At 42.3% G+C, this 21,630-nt stretch overlaps 1 protein-coding gene across 1 annotated transcript in view; it reads left to right on the top strand.

Annotated features, from left to right (window-relative positions):
- The window catches only part of LOC133382996 (uncharacterized), a 103,752-nt gene that overhangs the window by 17,503 nt on the left and 64,619 nt on the right, over nucleotides 1–21,630 (top strand). The window lies entirely within an intron of this gene.

Here is a 21,630-nt window from a genome sequence, read left to right as displayed (position 1 = left end):
TATTGAAAAAAAAAAAAAAGACAATGCAGCTTTCCCACATGTAAAGACTGGTGCATTAGGGCAAATGGGGCACTGCCCCATCAGCCACAACCAGCCCCTGCCTGTCTGGTTGCATCATCATCATCATCATCATCATTATTATTATTATTATTATTCAGAGCTTGGAAGATTACTTTTAAAAAAGAATAAATTACAATTACTGTTACATGGCCCCAAAAAGGAATAAATTACCATTACAATTACAATTGTTCTGAAAGCAATTGATTACTTTACCTTTACTCAAAAATAATCACTACAATTACATTTAAGTTACTTTTAAAAAACTAGAGCGGCTACAAGGTGCTGGCCTTGGCTGCTGCACATCTAAGTAGCCGAAAACAACATTAAAATTTAACACACACACACACAGGTAGTAGAATAATTCTTTTTATCCATAAGATAGCAGTGGCAGTCTCTCCGCTGGTGAGGGAGGCAGAGGCCACTGCTCAGATCTTTGCACATCCAACCAAGTGCACCACACACACACACATTCTCAGCCAGCAAGCATCATCTCTCTCACTCAACCACCTCGCGGACCCTGCCCTACCACCAACTAAGGGGCACCCACCCAAGCAAACATTTTCCCCTGAGATGCGAAAAAGTTAAAACACCGCAAATGCAGCATAGTAGCCAGGGAGGGCAGCAGAGGCCAAATGCAAACACACACACACACACAAAGTTGTCATCTTTCACCTCCGCAGTTCTTTATCTCCATTCTGCTACTTCTCCTTTATGCATGCTCTTGCCCTCCGGCTTCTTTTCCCCTCCCCTCCATTCTTCTCCACCACCATCCATTTTTTTAAACAATTGTTTTCTCCACTCCACCCCCGTCTCGCTCTCCACCTCCTCCCTCGTCTCCTCCTACCCACCCACAGAGCACAAGGGAGTCCAGTTTGAGGCACATGATTTTCATCCACAAATCAGAGGAGCAGAAGACTTCCCCTGCCTCTCCCCCCCAAGTAATGCCCAAAAGTAATGCTGGAAACATTACAATTACTCATCAAAAGTAATAAAATTACTCCTCGTTCTATTACAATCAAAATGTACAATCAAAATTACAATCAAAATGAAAAAAGTAATAAATCACAAGTTAATTCATTTTTTGTAACTAATTACTTCCAAGCTTTGTTGTTGGTGTTGTTGTCTACCTCTCACCCAGAATCTGGGTCCCAAGATGGATTACACAGATTTAAAAGTAGAAAGCATACATAAACAAATCCATCAAATCCTTAAAATCCTTAAAAAAATCAGTACAAATGGGTAGAAATTTAAACAAATGCTTGAATAAAAAGATGGGTCTTCAGCAGCCATCTAAAAATGGGAAGAGAGGGGGCTGATTTTATCTCACAAAGGAGGGCTAGGCATTCCATAGTGGGCCACAACAGAGAAGGCTCTGTTGTACCCCTAGACTATGGAATGCCCTCCCCTGTGTACTTCTCACCCGATATTTATTTGTGTGTTCTGTGGAAATAAGGGCAGAGTGATATAGCTCCATGCTGCATGCCCTTATCTATGAGGCCTGAGTGGGACTTCGGTACTGTTAATGGCATACCAGAATTGGCTGCAAAGTTAGTTGGAAGCATATTGCAATTTGGGAATACCTGGAGAAGGGGGAGGAATGGGAGGAGCTGTGGGAGCAGTCATCTGGAGCTGTCCATTCATTTCAATCGGAAGGTTTTAACTTAAGCCCCCTGTTTTTATTGTCATCCTTGTATGTTCTGTTCCATGTGCCACACACCCATTCCACCCAAGTTTTCTCCCTTGCGCGTGTAGCATTCTGTCATCGTAAGGGTTCCACCAGCAGTGGCTTCTCAGTAGCGCAAGGGAGCCCCTGAGCTGATGTAGATTTCCTCCACTGGCATAGTGCTCTGCTTCACCAGCTCAGGGGGATTTAGGAATGGTCCTATCCTCACCCAGAAGACAACGTAGCTCAAGAATAATGGAGCTTTGTGAATATAGGCCTATCCCACATTACAGAAAGCAAGTTGCGAAAAAGGTAAATCTGTCTAGAACTATTGTTGTGCAAGCGTTCCTGAAATGAATGGGAGTTGCAGGATTGCATGCCTGAGTCACCAAAGCATTCCTCCTATTAACAGCTTGGCTTCATCCTTATGTATGCTAAAGCATGAGTAATCAGGTGAAATAGTGAGCATAGCACTCTTGTAGCCTGTGAGGGTGTGCTTCAGTTTACTGCCACCTCTCTTCCTAGCAAACCATTTTGGTCCTTTCTAGGGATGAGACAGAATATCCGCTAAATCGGACTTTGTATCAGGTTCCAGCATGGCTTTTTTTTAAAAGAAAAAGATCCCAATTTTACATAGTTATCTTTGTAATTTCTTAACAGTGTGTAGGTGTGATAAATAGGAAAAAAATAAACCACGTGGAACACCGTGGTCATTTACATAGGCATTTACGTTAAAAATTATGCACGTTTTTTCACAACCAAAAAAACAATAGCAGCAGATCTAATCGGCAAGTGCCAAAGCAAACAGGAACAAAAAAAGGGCAGATTGGGATTGAACGACAGACTATCGAATACAAGCGGATCAGAACTAGTCGGCAAACCCCATCCCGAATCCTTTCCCATGAATTCATAAGGACAGTTTCTTTCGATGGAAGTATTTTCTAGCTGGCTATAACCCTTCTATTTTCAACTGGAAACGCTATTGATGTTCTGTAGCAGGAATCAAGGCACAATGAGGTCAAGCTTTTGAAATTAAAGATGATGTCCTTGTGTTATTACATAATTTAGGGATGTATACAGTTAGGAGTATTGTCAAGAATAATGTAGTTCTGCAAGATTATAGCAGCATTGGCAGAAACTTTGAAGAACTGAGGGATTTTCCACAAGCAATGAAGTTGACCCATTACAGTAAGGACTTCCACCTGTGCAACGGAACTTACTCTTCCCATAGAACGTGGACTTTTTGCTATTGATTTGGGATTCCTTTTATGACCCAAGCCATCTTCAGGTGTTATTGGCTTCACAGGAGAGGGCCTTCTCAGTGGTGGCCCCCAAATTATGGAATGATTTTTCTGATGAGGTGCGCCTGGTGCCAACACTGTTATCTTTTTGGCACCAGGTCAAGACTTTCCTCTTCTCCCAGGCATTTTAGCATGTGTTTTTAAATTGATTTTTTTAAAAATGTGTTTTTAAATTTGTATATTTGTTTTTAATGTTTTTAATTGTTGTAAATTCCACAGAGAGCTTCAGCTATGGGGCGGTATACAAATGCAATAAATAAATAAATAATGTGCAGCAACACGGGAACAAGGAACAACGCTGAGTAGCCCTGCCCACATCACACGCCCTATTTAGCCCTTCCTTCATCTGGAGTCTGCAAGCATGTACAGCACAAATGTCTGCAGGGATTAGGGACCTTTTGTACACGTAGTTGTACACCCAAAGGCTTCCCTAGGGTCTGGAACCCTGAACCACTAAGATTCAAGCAAAGAAAAACAGGCAACAGACATGAAACAAAGAAGCAGACAAAACAAGCACATGCATCAACAAGCAAAACCAAGCAGGCAAAACATACACACACCCAGCAAACAAAGAGAAAAAGAGGCAAAACATAAACAGACCCCAACAGAACACACACGTACAATGATCAAACAAAAAACAGACACAGGTTTGCAAAACACCCCCCCCCAACAAACCAACAAAAAGCTAGGCAAAACAGACATACACACACACAAATGAACAAAGCAGGCAAACAGCAACGATCCATCTCTCTCCTGTTCCTAGGGATGGGGGAGAAATTTGATTCAGTTTGCATTTAAAGGCGAACCAACCTATTTCGCACTTTCCAAAATAATATGCAGACTGAAACACAGCTGTCTTTCAAAATGTACATGTCTCTAAATTTCACTGTGCAGTTTTCCAGCCAAGTAGTGTAAAAAAAGAAAATGCACATATTGGGTAAAAGTGTGCATAAAAATACCTGTGTTGGTGAAAATAACATAACAATGCATTATATTAGGGGAAATAGCAAAAGTGTGTATATTATGCAAAATTGGATTAAAATGGGTATATTAGGAGAAAACAGCACCAAAATGCTGATGAGTTTTCATGAGGGCTTAAAAAAAAAAAGAAATTACAAACATGTGGAAATGTGGAGAATTGGGTTTAAGATTGGGAAAAAAAGAGAAACAGAGATAAAATGAAACTTCTCCCATCCTATCCTGTTACTCTCAAGCTTACCATGTAGTGGTAGGGTTCCTTTTCTTTCAGTGGGAGGTTGCGGGGCAAAGCGCCAGCCTCTAGCTGCCCTGTCTGCTTTTCCTTTCCATAGTGCCATTTTAAAAAGATGGGTTCCAGTCGAAAGGAGGTTGCGTGGGGCAGGATGGAGAATCGTGTTGACTTTTTCATTCTGATGGAGAAAAAATGTCTGTCTAAATAGCCAGCACAATGTTTAACAATTACTACTAAACATTGCTGTGAGTGATGAAATGCAGAAGCCACATTATAAATAGTTGTTCTTTTGTTGGTGGAACAGAACAAAAGATTTGGATAAGACAACAACTTTTACTGGGCTATTTTGTTTTTCACATTTACATGTGAGTTTGAGTCCTACTCAGATCTCATATTCAAGTAACCAGTAATGTAGTGGCAAATTTGGAAGTGCAGGGTCCCTTCATGATAGTCACAGCAATGCCCTCTCCCATCACTTTATTTTATTTTAGCTGCTCTGTTGAGAATAATGAAAACCTTGTTAATGCAGACATCTCTATGAGCCAATAAGCATGAAAGGGCAAAGTGTTAGCTGCTGAGAACAGTCTTCTCAGTGGCTGACTCACCACTTTTCACGCTGATTGGTTCCAAATGAGCAAGAAAGGACAAGGTAGCATGTTAGAAGACTCTTCTCAGTGGCTAATACACTCTCCTTTTATGCTGACTGGCTCATAGGATGATGGAGACATAGGGACCCTGCTTCCAAAAAAGTAAAGGGTCTAAGACCCCGTGAGTCCCTGGATAACTACATCCCTGCAAGTAACTTGATAGCAGCAAGACAGAATGAACCATGCTCAGCTGAGTATTCACCTCTGAAAGCCATGATGAAATTTCCCATCTCAGACAATCAGTTTACTCTTAGGTTAGCGAAGAAAAGGTACATTTGTTTCAGAACCATGTTCTGACCCTAGGATTAAAAAAAAAATTGGCACCATTAAATCAGTAATTTCCCCCTTTTTTGTGTTAGGTTGGTCTTCACACAAAGCTCTGATCTTGGCAGAGAACAGAGAAAAGCATAATAAAGTTCTTATTATACATATGCAAGAAGGTAGCTTGCCTGCAAGTCACACTGGGCAGGGACAGAGGGAGAACAAACTCACTGTGAATTGTACTGAATGTTGCAGGATCTCACAGCTTCCAGAACAATGATCTACCTGTCCATTTACTCACTTGCATACTTCTGTATTCTCCATAGCAACTGGAGCTTTTAGATCAAACCTGCATGAAGGTCTGTGGATCAAATGCACTACTACTTATCTGCAATCCCATGGAGGATTCTAAATATCCATTGCCCTTTCACATCTGTTTATGAAAACATTTCTCACCAAGAGGAAGTGATATGGCGAGAACGCCTGCACCCCTACATCTGCATTGGTTCTCATCTGCCTGGTTTCAGATGCATGTGGTGGACACCACATTTTCCAGTCTATTGTCAATTTCAATGTGAAAATTGTTTGGAGACTTGTGTGCTGTTGCTATCAGGGCCACACTGAGCACTATACAAGAGTTGCAGAAATGCATCTCTGTTTTTTCACCATTTTTTTGCAATTAGCACCCATGAAGGGGCCCAATCCAGATCAAGACTCTGGCATGAGGGAAAGCCTTAACCCTTTCTCCTCATATCTTTTTCGCAAGAAGATTCCTGTTCATGTCTAATTCCCAGCATTAGTGAAGAAGCAGAGTTGCTGCTATCACCTATATTTCATAATGAATTCCAGGATCCTGTTTCAAAAGTATATCCACTGAATAGCGGTGAGGCTGACACATCATAGTGTCATATCTTACGTGATTAGGAACTCTTAAAACTTCTGGCTTAACTTACTTATGGTATTACACGTTTTTCCGATATCTAATTATGGAGAGCATCAGTGCAGGTTTGCCAACTGCCCTAATATGGCTTCCTCTCATTCCTGAAGCCATAGAAATTGAGACAAGTGCAGACACATTCAGCTGGTAATTCCCAAGACACCACTCCCAAATGCCCATGATAATATCTCAACAAAGGAGCTCACGCCCAATGTAGAAATGAAGCATCTGCCTTTGATAACACAGCAATTTCCCTCCCTATTCTATGTTGAGCTTGCACAGTTCTGAGTACGTTGAAAAGCCCATCAAAAGGAATATCCAGTTCCTTTCCAGATGCTATTCATACAGAAACACACGTGTATTCAGAACTATTTTTGACACAAAGCAAAATACTGTAGGTGTTCTATCAGTGATCTGTTTTCACCATGGATTGGGAACCTGGGGGCCACCAGATGTTGTTGGACTCCAACTCCCATCAGCCCCAGTCAGCATGACCTATGGTCAGCAGGCATGATGGGCCACAGCTTCCCAACCCCTGCTTAAAAGAATTATGAAAAGGCTATCCACTTCACAGCATTTTCTCATCATGTAGTACATCTTTTCCCCACTTTTTGTTCTTCTTGTACCCTCCGTCCCTCCCTTTTGTAAAATTTATTGGAAGCGGTTAATTTTCCCTCACCAATGAATGTCTCTCTTGGTATTTTAAACAAACTATTGCCTACAGGCAAGCTTTCTGCATTGATATTTCGCCACTGGTTCTGGACGGAGGATAATGCTACTTTCGTCACTACGAACAATAACTTGCCACAGTTTGGTCACCTGGAAGGGCCTTAGCAAGGCTTCATTTCCACTAAGTGTACACCAATGCTGGTGATAACGTCTGCAACATTATGATACAGCGGAACAGAAAATAACTGATCTATACTTAAAAACAACAGAGGGTCTTTCTGGCACTTTCAAGATTAAAACATCTCATTATAGCATGTGCTTCATGGATTAGAGTGCACTTCATCAGATGGAAAATAAATCCAGTGACGTGGACTCTAGTCGATGAAAGCTTATGCCATAATAAATTTGCCACAAAATTCTTTGTTGTTTTTGCTGCAACATATTAACATGGTACGCCTCTATAAATTGTTATTTACATATGTGAAGGCTATATTTCTCATCCACTTTGGGAAATGCCATGAAAGAGGCAAGGTAACAGCAGCAGGCAAGGAAGAAACCACAGGAAACTGGATCAGCCTGAGTGGCCTTGACTCTTTGGCCTCATTAATTATGTACTCAGAAAAATCAGCGTGACGGTCCACAACAAAAGGCTAACAAGTTCAACTTCCCACCCAAAAGGCAGAACCAGTTTTCCTTCCTTCTTTCAACCCACCCACCCATCCATCCAAACACTACACTAGGGGTGGGGAACATAGATGTTGCTGAACTACAACTCCCATTAGTCCCAGCAAGCATGGCTAAATGACCAGAGATGATGGGAGCTGTAGTTCTGCAGCATCTGGAGAGCCAAAGGTTCACCATACCTGGACTACACAATCCAAACTGCAATGGGATGGAAGCAGATCAGGTGCTCCCCAGAAAGGTGTCTGTGGAGCAAATCATTCCAGGTGATTCCAAGTTAATAGGCGGGTAAGCTACATAGTGCAGCAAATGAAAGAGAAAAGAACAAAGCTCTAGTATCACTAGCTAATTTGATTGGAGTAAATTAACAATTAAATTATTACTGTGCAAAAATATTACATCCCGAACAGAGGGCATTAATGCTGCAGTCCTATGCAAACATGCTAGCAAGAAGCCCCACTGAATGGGACTTAACATGTGTAAGGAAACATGCGTAGAAACGAGCTGTGTGAATCAGTGGCATCAGTGATGCACAGCAGATGGATGCCATGCATTGTGTCTCAGTTGATCTGGAGGATTTGATTGCTATGTGCAAGAATGATGTGGCAGGATTGTAGGAACAATTTTAGTGATTTGCAAGCTTCCATTTCTACTGATAGGCAGAGAGCTCAGGTGAACAACAGGAAAAATGTGTCTCTCAGATTCTCTGTGCATGGTTCTTTTGGTTCAGTGGGAAACGACTTCAAGGACTAACTATAAAATAGCAACTGCTTGAAATTCTAATAAATTGGATGCTCTAATGTGTTCAAGATACTATGATGTGTGTAAGATATAACCCCTCATTGTAACAGGACCAGATCCAGTGCTGGCTCCAATTGAAATCAATATGAGTTTAACATATTGCCATAAATGGCAGTAGAATCTTCCATTGATTGAAAACAATTGCCTTTCAGCATTTGCTTATAATATCTTTGCACGCTTTGGTTCAAAGTAGCACTTTGCTTCCTTTAATCTAGAAATGAATCCCACCATTCCTTGAGGAGATGCTATAATTTTGTACAGATCTCATCTCTGACAGCATCTCACATTACAAGAACTCCCTTCTAATGCCCTTATATGTGCAGCATGCAGAGTTGGTATATAACTTTATCTGAATTCATTCTAATAGGATGATGTCACACAGCTAATGAGTTTCCTACACACTGCAGTCTCTTCTGCCACTATTTCCCATAGAAACAATGGTTCACAGTTATTGCAGCTGATTGTGTGGGTTATCTCACAGGCCTTTTGCTCTATATTTTATAGAACAATCCAATATTTGTTCCTGCCAATTTCTTTCTGCCAATAATATTCGATGTGTCACTGAAAGTGCAAGTGGCTTAAAGTGGAAATATTTGAAATGATAAGGATTTCTCAAATCAGTGACAGATGGACCCTTTTGACTGTGCCCCTCCTGGGGATGTTCAACATGACACATCAAGTTGGCTGCCACAGTAAATTTTGATGAATTTGCTCGTGCAGATCCACACCATACATGTAAAGTACACTTTTAAATCACATGACTTCCCCCAACAAATTCTGGGAATTGTGGTTTCACTCTCTACAAATTCCCAGCAACCTTAACAAACTACAGTTCCTGGGAGTCTTTGGGGATGTCATGTGTTTTAAATGTACGCTGGATGTGCTTTAAACGTATGGTATGAATCTGCCAGTATCACTTAATGAACAGGTTTGTGCTGTTCAGGAAGAGCAAGAAATTATGAAAGCACATAGACTGGATGCTATAGAGCAGGGGAGGGGGGAAATTTTCAGTGTACGGGCCACATTTCGTTCTGGGGAACCTTCCAGAGGCCACATGCCAATGGTGAGCAGGGCCCGAGGCAAACATGTGCTGAGCAATGAATGTACATTTTACCTCTGAACAGCGCGTGAGTTTTTATGCACATTCGCACACCTGTCTGTATCCTCCCTCCAGACAAGCAAGAGGCATTATCCAAGGTCAAAGAGACATTTCAGCCAAGCAAAATCACTCAAGGAGGGTGGGAGGCAGGGCTGGTGGGGGGGCGTGGCCTGGGAAGAGAGGGTGTGGCTGCGGAGGAGCCTTGAGTGTGGGCAGAGTCCAGATAGATAGGCTTGAAAGGCAGCATTTGGTCTCCAGTCCTGAGGGGTTCCCCACTCTTACTATGGAGATATAAAAGAAAATAGCAGGCAACCAGTAAAGGATTGCAACAGTAGTGGGGAAAAGGTGCTGGAGGAGATCAGTAGCTAGGAGATGAGAGAATATGGATGAGTAAACAACAGCAGCTCTTGGGCACCTGGGGCAAAGAGTTTGCTGATGTAATGTGGGGGGAAAGCCCACCATTACCTCCCATATGTAAGATCTAGTTAGAAATAAACAGAGAGAATGAAGTCAGTTTCCTTCCAAGCTCTAAGTCAAGAAATGTGTTGTGTTAAAAGCATAATGCCCACAGTACATGCCCACTGATGGCACACGCTATACAATGTGTCTCCTGGCTTCCAGGGGATCCCAGGGAGCAGTTTAGGGGATATGAGGATGTTTGAGCAGACGGCAACACCCAAGAACCTTCTGAAGCAAACTGGGGGAAAGGGTGGCGGGATTGTGATAGTTTCCTTTCAGGGGAGACACGGGGAGAGGAAAAAGGGTTTTTCAGTAATGTAATTGTTTTGCTTTGTACATCGTAACTAAACACCTAAGACACTGAGAGAAACATAAATAGCAGCTTTTTGAATCAGTCATGTCTCTGATTGGTTTGTAAGGAAGAAAGCAAGCAGAGGTTGTTGATAGGTTTATGTGCTAGAACGGAGGTGCTGTTGGTGGCGGCTGGTGGCTCCATGTTGGTGGGCCAGTGGAATCCATGCCGGGTTTTAGTCCAAATGTTCGAGGAGAGTTCCAGACAACTCCTTGAAAGTTGGACTAAAACACGGAATGGATTCCACTGCCCCATTGACATGGAGCCACCAGCAGCCACTGGGTGCTGGCAATCATATTCCTATAAAATAAGGCATGGATTAGGGAAATTTAAAATACACAGAGGAGTGGGCACAAAGGGCTCCAAGAGCAGTGGCTCGGACTAGGCAGAACTTGTTTCAAATGATTCCTTGGAGAAGATGCTTGTTGGTTAGCTTTGGGCAAGGCACTGTGTCTGTCTCCGCTCAGCATATCTGTTGTGGTGATAAAAATGGGGTTAGCCCCACGTGACCTTCCCACCCAGCCTGTGCTTCTTGAAGGAAGGGTGGAATAATAGATCAATAAAATCCTTGCATTGATAAGCACAGGAATAACAAAAACAATCTCCTTTCACTAGCTAAGCTTTGTTGTTTTACAGTGAGATATTTGGCAGGAATATATCAGCTAGCTCATCATAAAAACCACACCTTTCTTCTTTGAATACAAGCTGGCTTTTGAAAATGGCTTTGAGAAAGTAGGAGTGGAAAATGAATCAGACTAAATAGTGGGGATTGGTTTATAAAGCCTTATGCACTCCCTTCCCCCAAAATCCAGAACTTCAGACCAATATTCTTCAGAATTCTAGAGCTTTGTAAAGTTCTTCACGGCACAGAAAAAGGTAAAGAAGTGTGTTAAGACAAAGCCTGTTTTTATTAAAACAATTTTAATTGTTTACTTGATTAATTGTTTAATTGTTGATTAAACAATTGCTTAACTGTTTAACAAGTACTGAGCTCCCAGAATCTTTCATGCTTTCTGACCAAGTCTAACCAAAGGTTTGTTCAGACATTGCACTGAACACAAGTGCAAGCTGTCTCTACGCATGCACAAGGGTTTGTGTGAAAGAGCTTCTCGATTTGTACAGCTCAACTATTGTGTATACAGGTACATAGATTGGACACTTGTATATAACATGTGAATGAACACCCTTCTAGGGAGAGACAAATGAGTCATAAGTAAAATCTGGGCTGGAGCTGCTCCAGATTCTGGAACGCTAAAACAAATATAAAGCATGGGGTTTACACTTAGAACATTACAGGCTTCAATATATCTGTGGTGGTAGCTGTTTGTTGTTTTATCAGTGTACATGGGGCTTTACAGCATCATCTAAATAAAAGACAGATCCCTGCCCCAAACAATGTACAATCTAGATTTAAGCTTTGTGTAGGGTGGACAATAACAGAGGGAGGAGAAGCATGAGCAAATGGAATTGCATATACTTAGGCCAAAGATACATCCTTATAATTCCTAATAAAATCCAACAATAAAATACAGAAGCATAAACCTGTGTGTTGTTAGACTCTAGCTCCCATCAGCCCCAGTCAGCATGGTCAATGGTAAGGAATGATGAGACTTGTAGTCCAACAACATCTGGAGGGCACCAGGTTCTCAATTTCTTTGTTTCAGTCATTGACAATGTTTCATGGAAAGTGAGATTGTAAAGACAGATATGAAGGGACTGAGGTGTAAAGTTGTGCCATGTTGGCATTCTGGGACGGAGCTCCAAGGATAGGGGGGAAAACAAAGGAGAAGGGGCAGAGTTGTTTAAGGAAGCAGGTAGAGGGAGAGATGACATGACTAATGCAGAAGGAAAGAAAAAAGGGGGGTGAAATTCTACCTTGAGCTTTACAATAAAATACCCGTAGCGAGCCAAGATTAGTGATGCAGCTCTCTGGAGTCTTTGCACCTCCTGTGCATGCTTTGACATTTCTCCTTGGTTTGATGGCAGTAATCCTCCACTGGAATTGCCTTAACTTGTTGCCGTGATTATCTTCTGCCCAACAGTTGAATGCCAATGGCCTGTTGTGCACAAAGCCTGCATGTGAATATGTGTTTTCCGCACTGTTGTTGTGCAAAAGGCTCCTATGGTTTGATTCCTTACAATTTCTTTATTCCTTCTCTGTTAATTTGCCACCTGCATTTAGGTAAATGGGCAGGGACATGAAGGCATACATGCTGAAGTGGATTCTGTCATTAAACTCACATAATGCCCTATGGCTGCAATCCTAACCCCACTTACATGGGAGGAAGGATGGGGGAGGATTGCAATTCAGTTCACATTTCAAACTGAATCTGTCAAATTTGCACTTTCTGAAACAATATGAGAACAGGGAAAAAACCGTCCTGTGAAATTCGCACTTGTTTGAATTTTGTGATGCAGTTCATCAACCAAACAGTGTTTACGAAAATGCATATGTTAGGGGAAAGTGTGCATAAAAATGAATATATGAGTGAAAGACCATCTTGGCTGTAAGACCCTCTCCCTGCTTGCTGGCCTCTTTCCACCTGTCCTGGAAGTGTGGGGCTTTGACTGACTGCAGCTGTAAAAGGTATCACTACCTGAAGATGCCAGAGACCACCTTGGCTGTGGGGTGTTGTTTAGGGGCTTCTGTTTGGGTAAAAGTTTAATTTCTGATGGTTGTTTTTTTGTTTTGCTATTATTGGGATTATGCTTCTGTATTTTATTGTTGGATTTTATTAGGAATTATAAGGATGTATTGTGACGCCCTTCCCTGGCTCTCCCTGTCAGGTTCCTACCTGCTCGTGGTTACTGCCTGTCTCTAGGCACCACCAGGGACTCCACCAGTCCAGACTGTCCTTTCTTATGGTTTCTCTCCCCGCTCTAGCACAGATCTCAACAGATCCCCCTGCTAGGCAACCACCAGTCACGTCCTAATACTAGTATTCCCAGAGACTCTGAATACTGGTATTGTTATTCTCTTCACCGCTGCCACCATTTGTTACAGTTTCCCTTCAGCCTTGGTCATTACCTTACCCTCCCTTCTGGTCTGTGAAACCCCAGCCAAGGATCAGGCCTTTGGTAAACCAAATTAAGTATTTATTAAAGATAACAAAGCTAACAAGATTAACAAGATTTCTTCTTAAGGCACATAAGCATATGGTTTTACTCAATACTAATCCAAACTCCACCCCCCTCCTTCTCCACTCTCTCCTGGCAAACAACTCTCTAAACCCCACCAAGCAACCCACTCAGTTTCACCTCCTCCACCCCCACTCTCACTCTTCCTTTTATACGTTCAGCCATTTTAAACACTCAGCCAATCATCTAGCATTCTACTGCCCATTCACTCCCCCTCCTCTTTCACTCCACTTACCATGTATCTTCTAAACAACACTTACCATATATACATTAATATAGGAACATCACATTTCCCTCCCCTTAAAACAACGGCAGAGTATTATTCCTGTTCCAGGATTTATACGTTGCGTTAACAAATAAAAGTCTCTATGGGGAAAATGTCTTTCTTTGTTCCTCAGTCTGGTCACGTCACTGCAGTCCCAGCCACTTGCCTGGAAAGTCCATCGGCCAGTACATTGTCCTTGCCTTTTATGAACTGGAAGTCCACTTGATAGTCCTGTAGGGCCCAGGACCACCTCTGCAGCATAGTGTTATGGTTTTTCATAGTCTGCAACCATAACAAGGCCCGATGATCCGTAGTCACTGTGAATCTTCATCCCCACACATATGGGCGCAACTTGTTCAGTCCCCACACGACCGCTAGGCACTCCTTCTGGACCAACGAATAGTTTTTCTCCCTCGGCGTCAGCTTGCGACTCAGGTACGCCACTGGATGTCTGGTGCCTTCTCTCTCCTGTAGCAAGACGACTCCCAGCGCGAGGTCCGATGCATCTGTAGCCACGATGAATGGTTTCTCATAGTCTGGTTCTATTAATATGGGTCCTTGGCACAAGGCTTGCTTCAGTAGATCAAAAGCCTTCTGACATTCATCCGTCCATACCACACGCTCAGAACACTTCTTCTTTGTTAATTCATGCAAGGGGATTGCTATTTCCCCAAAATTTCTCACCTATAAAATCCAGCCACACCCAGAAATGCCCTTACTTGTTTTTTGGTTAAGGGGATAGGCCACGCTTGTATTGCCTCCACCTTGCTCCATAAGGGGGTGATTTTCCCACTCCCCACTTTATGTCCTAAATAGATTACTTCCTTTAGTCCAAACTGGCATTTCTTAGCTTTTATTGTGAGGCCTGCTTTTCTTAAGGCCTCCAATACTGTTGTCAGGTGTTGGACATGCTCAGGCACCGACTTGCTAAAAATGGCCACATCATCGATATAGGCCACTGCAAAATCTGACATGCTTCGCAACACAGTATTGATTAGCCTCTGAAATGAACTTGGTGAGTTCCTTAGTCCCATGGGTAAGGTCACAAACTCATATAACCCATCTGGTGTACTGAAGGCAGTTTTGGCTCTGGATTGCTCGTCTAGTTCCATTTGCCAAAATCCTTTACAGAGATCTAGTGTAGAGATAATGGTTGCTGCCCCCAATAACTCTAACATTGTGTCTACCCTAGGCATAGGATACGCATCTGGGACAGTAATTTTATTGATTAGCCGATAATCAATGCAAAACCTTGTCGTTCCATCTTTTTTCGGAACCAGGACAATACTTGAGGCCCAGGGACTGATGGATTCCCTGATCACTCCTAATTCCAGCATATCTTCGACCTCCTTTTTGATCTCATTCAAAACTTTCCCATTCACACGGTACGGAACAGATCTGATTGGGGCATGATCTCCAGTATCAATGGAATGTATAACTATACTGGTTCGGCCAGGTTTGTTGCTAAAGAGATTCCTATAGGTTTTCAAACCTCTCAGAATCTCTTCTTTTACTTCCTCCTTCACCTCCTCTGACCATTCCACTTGATCTACCCCTCCTTTGTCTTTGCTTTCCTGTACCAAATCTGGAAGTTCAGGCCCACTTCCCTCAGGGAATAAGGTAACTTGCAACACCTGTACATCCCTGGTATGGTAAGGCTTCAACATATTTACATGAACCACTTTGCTTTTGTTTAATTGGTCTGTGGTGATTACATACGTCACTGTGTCAAGCCTTTCTCTGATGGTATATGGTCCTTCCCAGTTAGCCTGTAATTTGTCATGTTTCCTGGGTATGAACGCCATAACCATATCTCCCACATCATACACACGTTCCCTGGCTGTTCTGTCATACCAGTAACGTTGCTTCTCCTGTGCTTGACTCAAATTATTTTCCACCACTTCCATCATTTGTTTCACTGGTTCACATTCACCCTTTCTCTCAGCAGGCATCCACAGTCTATATAAAATCCCATTCTCACACACAACTTGATTCTTCAGTTTGTCAGTGAAAGGAATCTGTTGGGTCAGGGCTTGTTCCTTTATCTGCTTCAAACTTATATCTTTATGCAGCTCTTCCCTGAATTGATCTGCTTCTTCCCCAGAGACCACTTGATACAGTTTGTCTCCTTCAGCAGGCCTGCTAGTGGTTGCTATGGTGACCTGAGGCTGGTTAACAGATTCCACCCTGTTTGTTTCAGCCCCCCTTAATATGGCTTCTTTTTCTCTGCCAATTTGTTGTCTGGTCATTACATAGATCTTTCCTGGGCTCCCATTACATCTCTTCCCAGTATTACTGGTTCTTGTTGCTGGGCATTAATGCCTACTTTATATCGGCCCTCTCGGCCTCTCCAAGTCATTTCCACCAGGGCCACAGGCAAACTTTCTGGTTGACCCCTCACTCCTTGGATAGTCACAGTTTCCTGAGGTAATATTACCTCAGATTTTATTAAATCTGGCCTCAGTAATGTCTGAGCGGCACCAGTATCAAGCAATGCCCAATAATTTGCCCCTTGTACACTCACTTCCTCTCTCAGACTTGAATCAAGGTCTGTTACTTCTGTCCAGTTTATCTGGCAGAACTGAACCTTTTTTGCTGTTTCTAAAGCCTTGGGCTCTGTTTTCACTGCCCTTGTCTGAGCAGGATTACTAATGGGGTTGGCAACCTCACATTGAAAATGTAGGTGCCCCGGTCTACCACATTTGTAGCATAATTTCTCCTCACTTTTAGGGTACACAGATCCACTCTGGGGTGTCCTGTGCCCTTCAGATTTTACTGGAGGACTCACTCTGTGGTATCACATCCCTTCTGCCAGCGTTATATGGTCTGGGTTTAAAATCTCTTGATGTTTTCCCCACCCAGCCAGTTCTGTTGGAGGCGAAGTGATCCGCCATCTCTGCGACCTCCTGCACAGATGTAGGGGAACGGTCTTTGACCAGGAGCCTTATTTCTGGTGGTAACTGATGGTATAATTGATCCAGTATCATGAGGTTTTTCACCTCCTCCACAGACTGAGCTTTTGCACTTGTCAGCCATTTCCCAAATATGTCCATAAGTTTTGCCCCCAGCTCCACAAAAGACCTCCCTGTCTGTATCTGGCAGTTTCTGAAAAGCTTTCTAAAATAATCAGTCTCCAGTCTGAATCTTTTAAACACTGCTTCTTTGAATTCAGCATAGGTGACGGGCCTGTCTGAGGGGAAATATTGGTATACCTCAGCCAATTCCCCTTTAATCAGGTTTGATAAATACTGCATGTATTTATCTTCAGGTAGCCCCCACAACTGAGCTGCTTTTTCAAAGGTTGTGAGATAAATTTGAGGATCTTGACCAGGCTCATAGACAGCAAAGTCCTTTGGAGTAATTTTTATTTTTGCTCCATCTTTGTCTTTCCTTGTCTCCTCAGAGTGAAATTTCTCTCTATCAAATTTTAACTTTTCTACTTGTAATTCAGCATCCAATGCTCGTTGCTTCTCCCTCTCCTCAAACCCCAATCTCATTCTCTCAATTTCCAACTCCCTCTGTTTTTCCTTCTCTGCACCTTCCATCCTCAATCTCTCAGCTTCCAACTCCCTCTGCTTGTCTTTCCCATCAGCTTCCATCCTCAATCTCTCAGCTTCCAACTCCCTCTGCTTGTCTTTTTCCTCAGCCTCCCATCTTAACTTCTCTCTCAAGTACTCTATATAAGCGGGATTGCTTAAATATCCTTCTGGGGTCTCTTCCCTGACAGGTTGTTTTTGCTGGGCAGTTGCAAATCCTATAAGTGCTACCCTCAATTCATCTACCCCTTTACCCTCGTGAGGTAAATTGAATGTTATGCACTTCTCCACCAGCTCCTCTCTTTTCATTTTTATATATTCAGCCATGGTGTTTGAGTTCACTCACTCTTTGCCACACACTCTTTGCCAGTCACTCTCACAAGTAATCTTGTTTTGTTATTTCTGTTTGCCACACCACTGTTAGGGATTCTCTAGTATTCGTATCTGTGCTGCAGCCAACACCTGTGACGTAGTCTCCTTTGTCACCACGTGTCTTTGGGACTCTCTTTGGTTCGTATCTGGATTCTCTGTTGTTCGTATCCCACCGCTACTGCCACCACATGTGACGCCCTTCCCTGGCTCTCCCTGTCAGGTTCCTACCTGCTCGTGGTTACTGCCTGTCTCTAGGCACCACCAGGGACTCCACCAGTCCAGACTGTCCTTTCTTATGGTTTCTCTCCCCGCTCTAGCACAGATCTCAACAGATCCCCCTGCTAGGCAACCACCAGTCACGTCCTAATACTAGTATTCCCAGAGACTCTGAATACTGGTATTGTTATTCTCTTCACCGCTGCCACCATTTGTTACAGTTTCCCTTCAGCCTTGGTCATTACCTTACCCTCCCTTCTGGTCTGTGAAACCCCAGACTAGGATCAGGCCTTTGGTAAATCAAATTAAGTATTTATTAAACATAACAAAGCTAACAAGATTAACAAGATTTCTTCTTAAGGCACATAAGCATATGGTTTTACTCAATACTAATCCAAACTCCACCCCCCTCCTTCTCCACTCTCTCCTGGCAAACAACTCTCTAAACCCCACCAAGCAACCCACTCAGTTTCACCTCCTCCACCCCCACTCTCACTCTTCCTTTTATACGTTCAGCCATTTTAAACACTCAGCCAATCATCTAGCATTCTACTGCCCATTCACTCCCCCTCCTCTTTCACTCCACTTACCATGTATCTTCTAAACAACAACACTTACCATATATACATTAATATAGGAACATCACATGTATCAATTTATTGTATGTTTTTCATGTTTTTGTTAACTTATTGACCATTTGAATTTATTTCTTACAGTGAGTTGTGTAACTTTTTTGTTCATGTTGTGAGCCGCCTTGTGCATAAATTGTTATGGAAAGGCGGCATACAAATAAACAGTGATAATGATGATGATGATGATGAAACATAACATACAAAATGCATTTGATGGCGAGAAATGGCTTGCAAAAATGTGTACATTACTCAAAACTGCCTACAAAAGTGTGTTTATTAGGAGAAATGCTGACGAATTTTCATGAGGATTTTTTTTTTTTAATTCACAACTTGCTGCAGAAATGTGGAGAACTAAACTTAAGACTGGAAAAATTAGAAACCGAGAGAACCAAAATGGACAGATCTTTCTATCCCTACCTAGGAGTAGGAATGGGGGAGAAATTCAGTTTTGTTTGCATTTTAATGAGAAACTACCTAATTCTCACGTCTCATACCAACGCATGAACCGAAACACAGCCATCCTTTGAAATCTGTACATCTCTGAATGTTGCAGTGCAACCAAACAATGTGTACAGAAGTTGGACCTTGGAGGGAGTCAGCTGACCAAGTGTTCAGGTACATCTGGTACTGATGGTGCTTTCAAAGCCGAGAGCTCAGTCTTTCAAGGTTGGAGAAGAAGCACAGTCCTGGTGGTGCTGGAGGTTAGGAGACAGAGCTAGGCTGCTAGGAGCCCTGGTCTGAAAACTCCACCCTCTGGTACATAAGTCTTTCAATGTTTTTGACTGCATTGTATTTTATTTTGTATTACATTGTATTTTACTGCATTTTAATGTGTACGTCGCCTAGAGTGGCTTCGGCCAGATAGGCGACACAAAAATTAAATTTATTATTATTATTATTATTATTATTGTAGTTGTTGTTGTTTAGATTTATATCCTGCCCTTTCCCCCAGTAGGAGCCCATGTGTATGTTTCATGTGCATAAAGCACATGACCTACTGCTGGAATTAAACAGAATTGTAGTAAAGGTGGCTGTGTGAGTTTCCCTTTAGTAAGTGATGATGCCTATAAGAGTATGTATGGTATATTTTACAAACAGTCCAAAGAAGTAGTTACGCAGGATGGTGACATGAGTAGTGGAAGGAAGGAGCTGGTAGAAGGTTTCATGCAAGATGCCACAACATAAGAAGATCCTGCTGGATCAGGCCAGTGGCCCATCTAGTCCAGCATCCTGTCCTCCCAGTGGCCAGTCAGATGGGCTTTAATCAGTTTGGAGATTAATGCAGCAATACCTCCTGGGTAAATGGCATCAGAATATGAACCAGTGCATGCATGCTTTGACTTTGGCCTACATCAGGGGTGAGGAGCCCTTTTCAGCCTGAGGACAACATTCCCTTCTGCGGAATCTCCCAGGGACTACATGCCAATGGTGAGAGGGGCTAGAGGTAAAAGTGGATGGAGCAATTAATATACATTTTACTGTTGTACAGTAGGCTAGTTTTCTACACACACACACACACACACACCCCTTCCTGTTGTCCTGAGGAGAATCCCAAGGGGCTTGGAAGGTTGCACTTTGCCCCTGGGCCTGTGGCTCTCCACCCCCTGGCTCTCCACGCATGTTTCAAAAGCAGATTATTTTTCATGTACTTTGAATTTTGGTATCATTGATAGCTGACTTGGGAGAAAGTACCAGTACTAAGCAGAGGCCAGCTAAAGTGGCAATTAAGGGGCAATGGATATGTTTTGCTTGCCTACAGGAAATTTATTGCAAACCACTTTAGTCACGGTGATGTTTTTGAGTAGAGTGTCTTTTTCTAGAATTTGGATAGCAGCCAGTAAAACTCAGCGAGACATTTTGCTTTTCAGAATGAAGTCATGTCTCCGTATTGTGAATAGGTTTCCTCAACTTACAACAGTGCTTTTTAGTAAAAAATAAATAAAAATGTCCAGACAGAAACTTGAGGCTGGGATCTACCAACCTAATAACTATTTCGATTCTGTTACATCTGTTTTCTCTTCCCATCTCTAACTTTCCAGTGGGAGGACCCTCATTTGAACTTGTGCTAGGAAGTTATTCACAGCAAATTGCTTTCTTATGGAATATGTTTACATAATATTGATATTCATCTCAGTTTAGCATTATCCTGTTGTGTGGTCTTCTCATCCACAGCACCATCTGCTCAAATTGCTGTCATTAAAGAAAATAACTCAGCTTCTGACATCGTGGAAGCAATGAAAGAACTGCAAAGATAGTGTCACTGATATCTCACTATACCGGAGACAGGGTGAAGAAGGAATCCATGTTCATTGGTGTAGTTGCTTTGAAATATAGCCGTGATTGTGATGTTTGAAGTTAGGTGGCTGGCTAGACATAAAAAGAAGTGGTTTATTTATAATAAGAAATTTTGTCTTCACAGCTAAAAAAGGAAGATGTCAAAGGTTGCAAAATAAGATTGACATATTTTCTAGAGAAAGACAAAAGAAACTTAAAGAAAAGCAGATGTTTCAGTATTTTCAAATCCATTGTTTTCTACAAAAGAATAAACGTTTAAAAATACCATAAAGTTTTACCTCATCAAGGCAACTTTTTTCTTTGAAGTCTTATTGCAGAGTCATCAAATAGATACAACTGCTCTGATCTTCAGAACTGATAACACATCTCACACATCTAAAGAGAAGACCAGCTATATACGCTTAAGTGGGAGGTGTCCCTCAGTTCTGAAATGTCTGTGTGCATAACTTACAAAGAAAGTGCCTGTAAGTCTGCAGTGTTGCTCGTTTTTCAAAAGAGTTATTACTTCTGGGAAATTGTGAGGTTAAAGACAAGAAATTGAGGTATTACCTTCTACATAAGTAGCTTTCCTCATCCAGTCAGGTAATGGAGTTCTGAAAAGGAATAAGCTCTCAGAGAAAGTGGTGATATCCAATGTTAGACATACTCAGAATAGACCCACTGAAATCAGTGGACTTCAGTGGAAAGTCCAGTGATTTCAGCGAGTGTACTCTGAGTATGATTTGTTGGCTATCATTCAGGTAGATGTTACTGGTCTTGAGGAATCAAGTAGTGAAATTAGAGGGATTCTGCTCCCATTTGGCTTGCTTCTTTCTGAACTTGGAGTTTTGAGCTGCCATAAATGCTGATATCGCTTTTTTTGGCATTCTTTTAATTGACTCTTGGGCTGCACTTAGGCATAGTTTATCGTGACATGAATGAACCTGGGCTAGTCTCAGGCTTACGCACGCCTCTTCCCCTCTCCTCCCCTAGGCAGGCTGTGAGGAGGCATTTGTGGTTTTTAAACTAACCACAATTTAGCATTAAGTCCCAACCT

The sequence above is a fragment of the Rhineura floridana genome, chromosome 4, assembly GCF_030035675.1.
Source record: "Rhineura floridana isolate rRhiFlo1 chromosome 4, rRhiFlo1.hap2, whole genome shotgun sequence".
Lineage (NCBI taxonomy): Eukaryota > Metazoa > Chordata > Lepidosauria > Squamata > Rhineuridae > Rhineura > Rhineura floridana.
The sequence above is the reverse complement of the archived record's forward strand: the minus strand, read 5'-3'. Positions and strand labels throughout refer to the sequence as shown.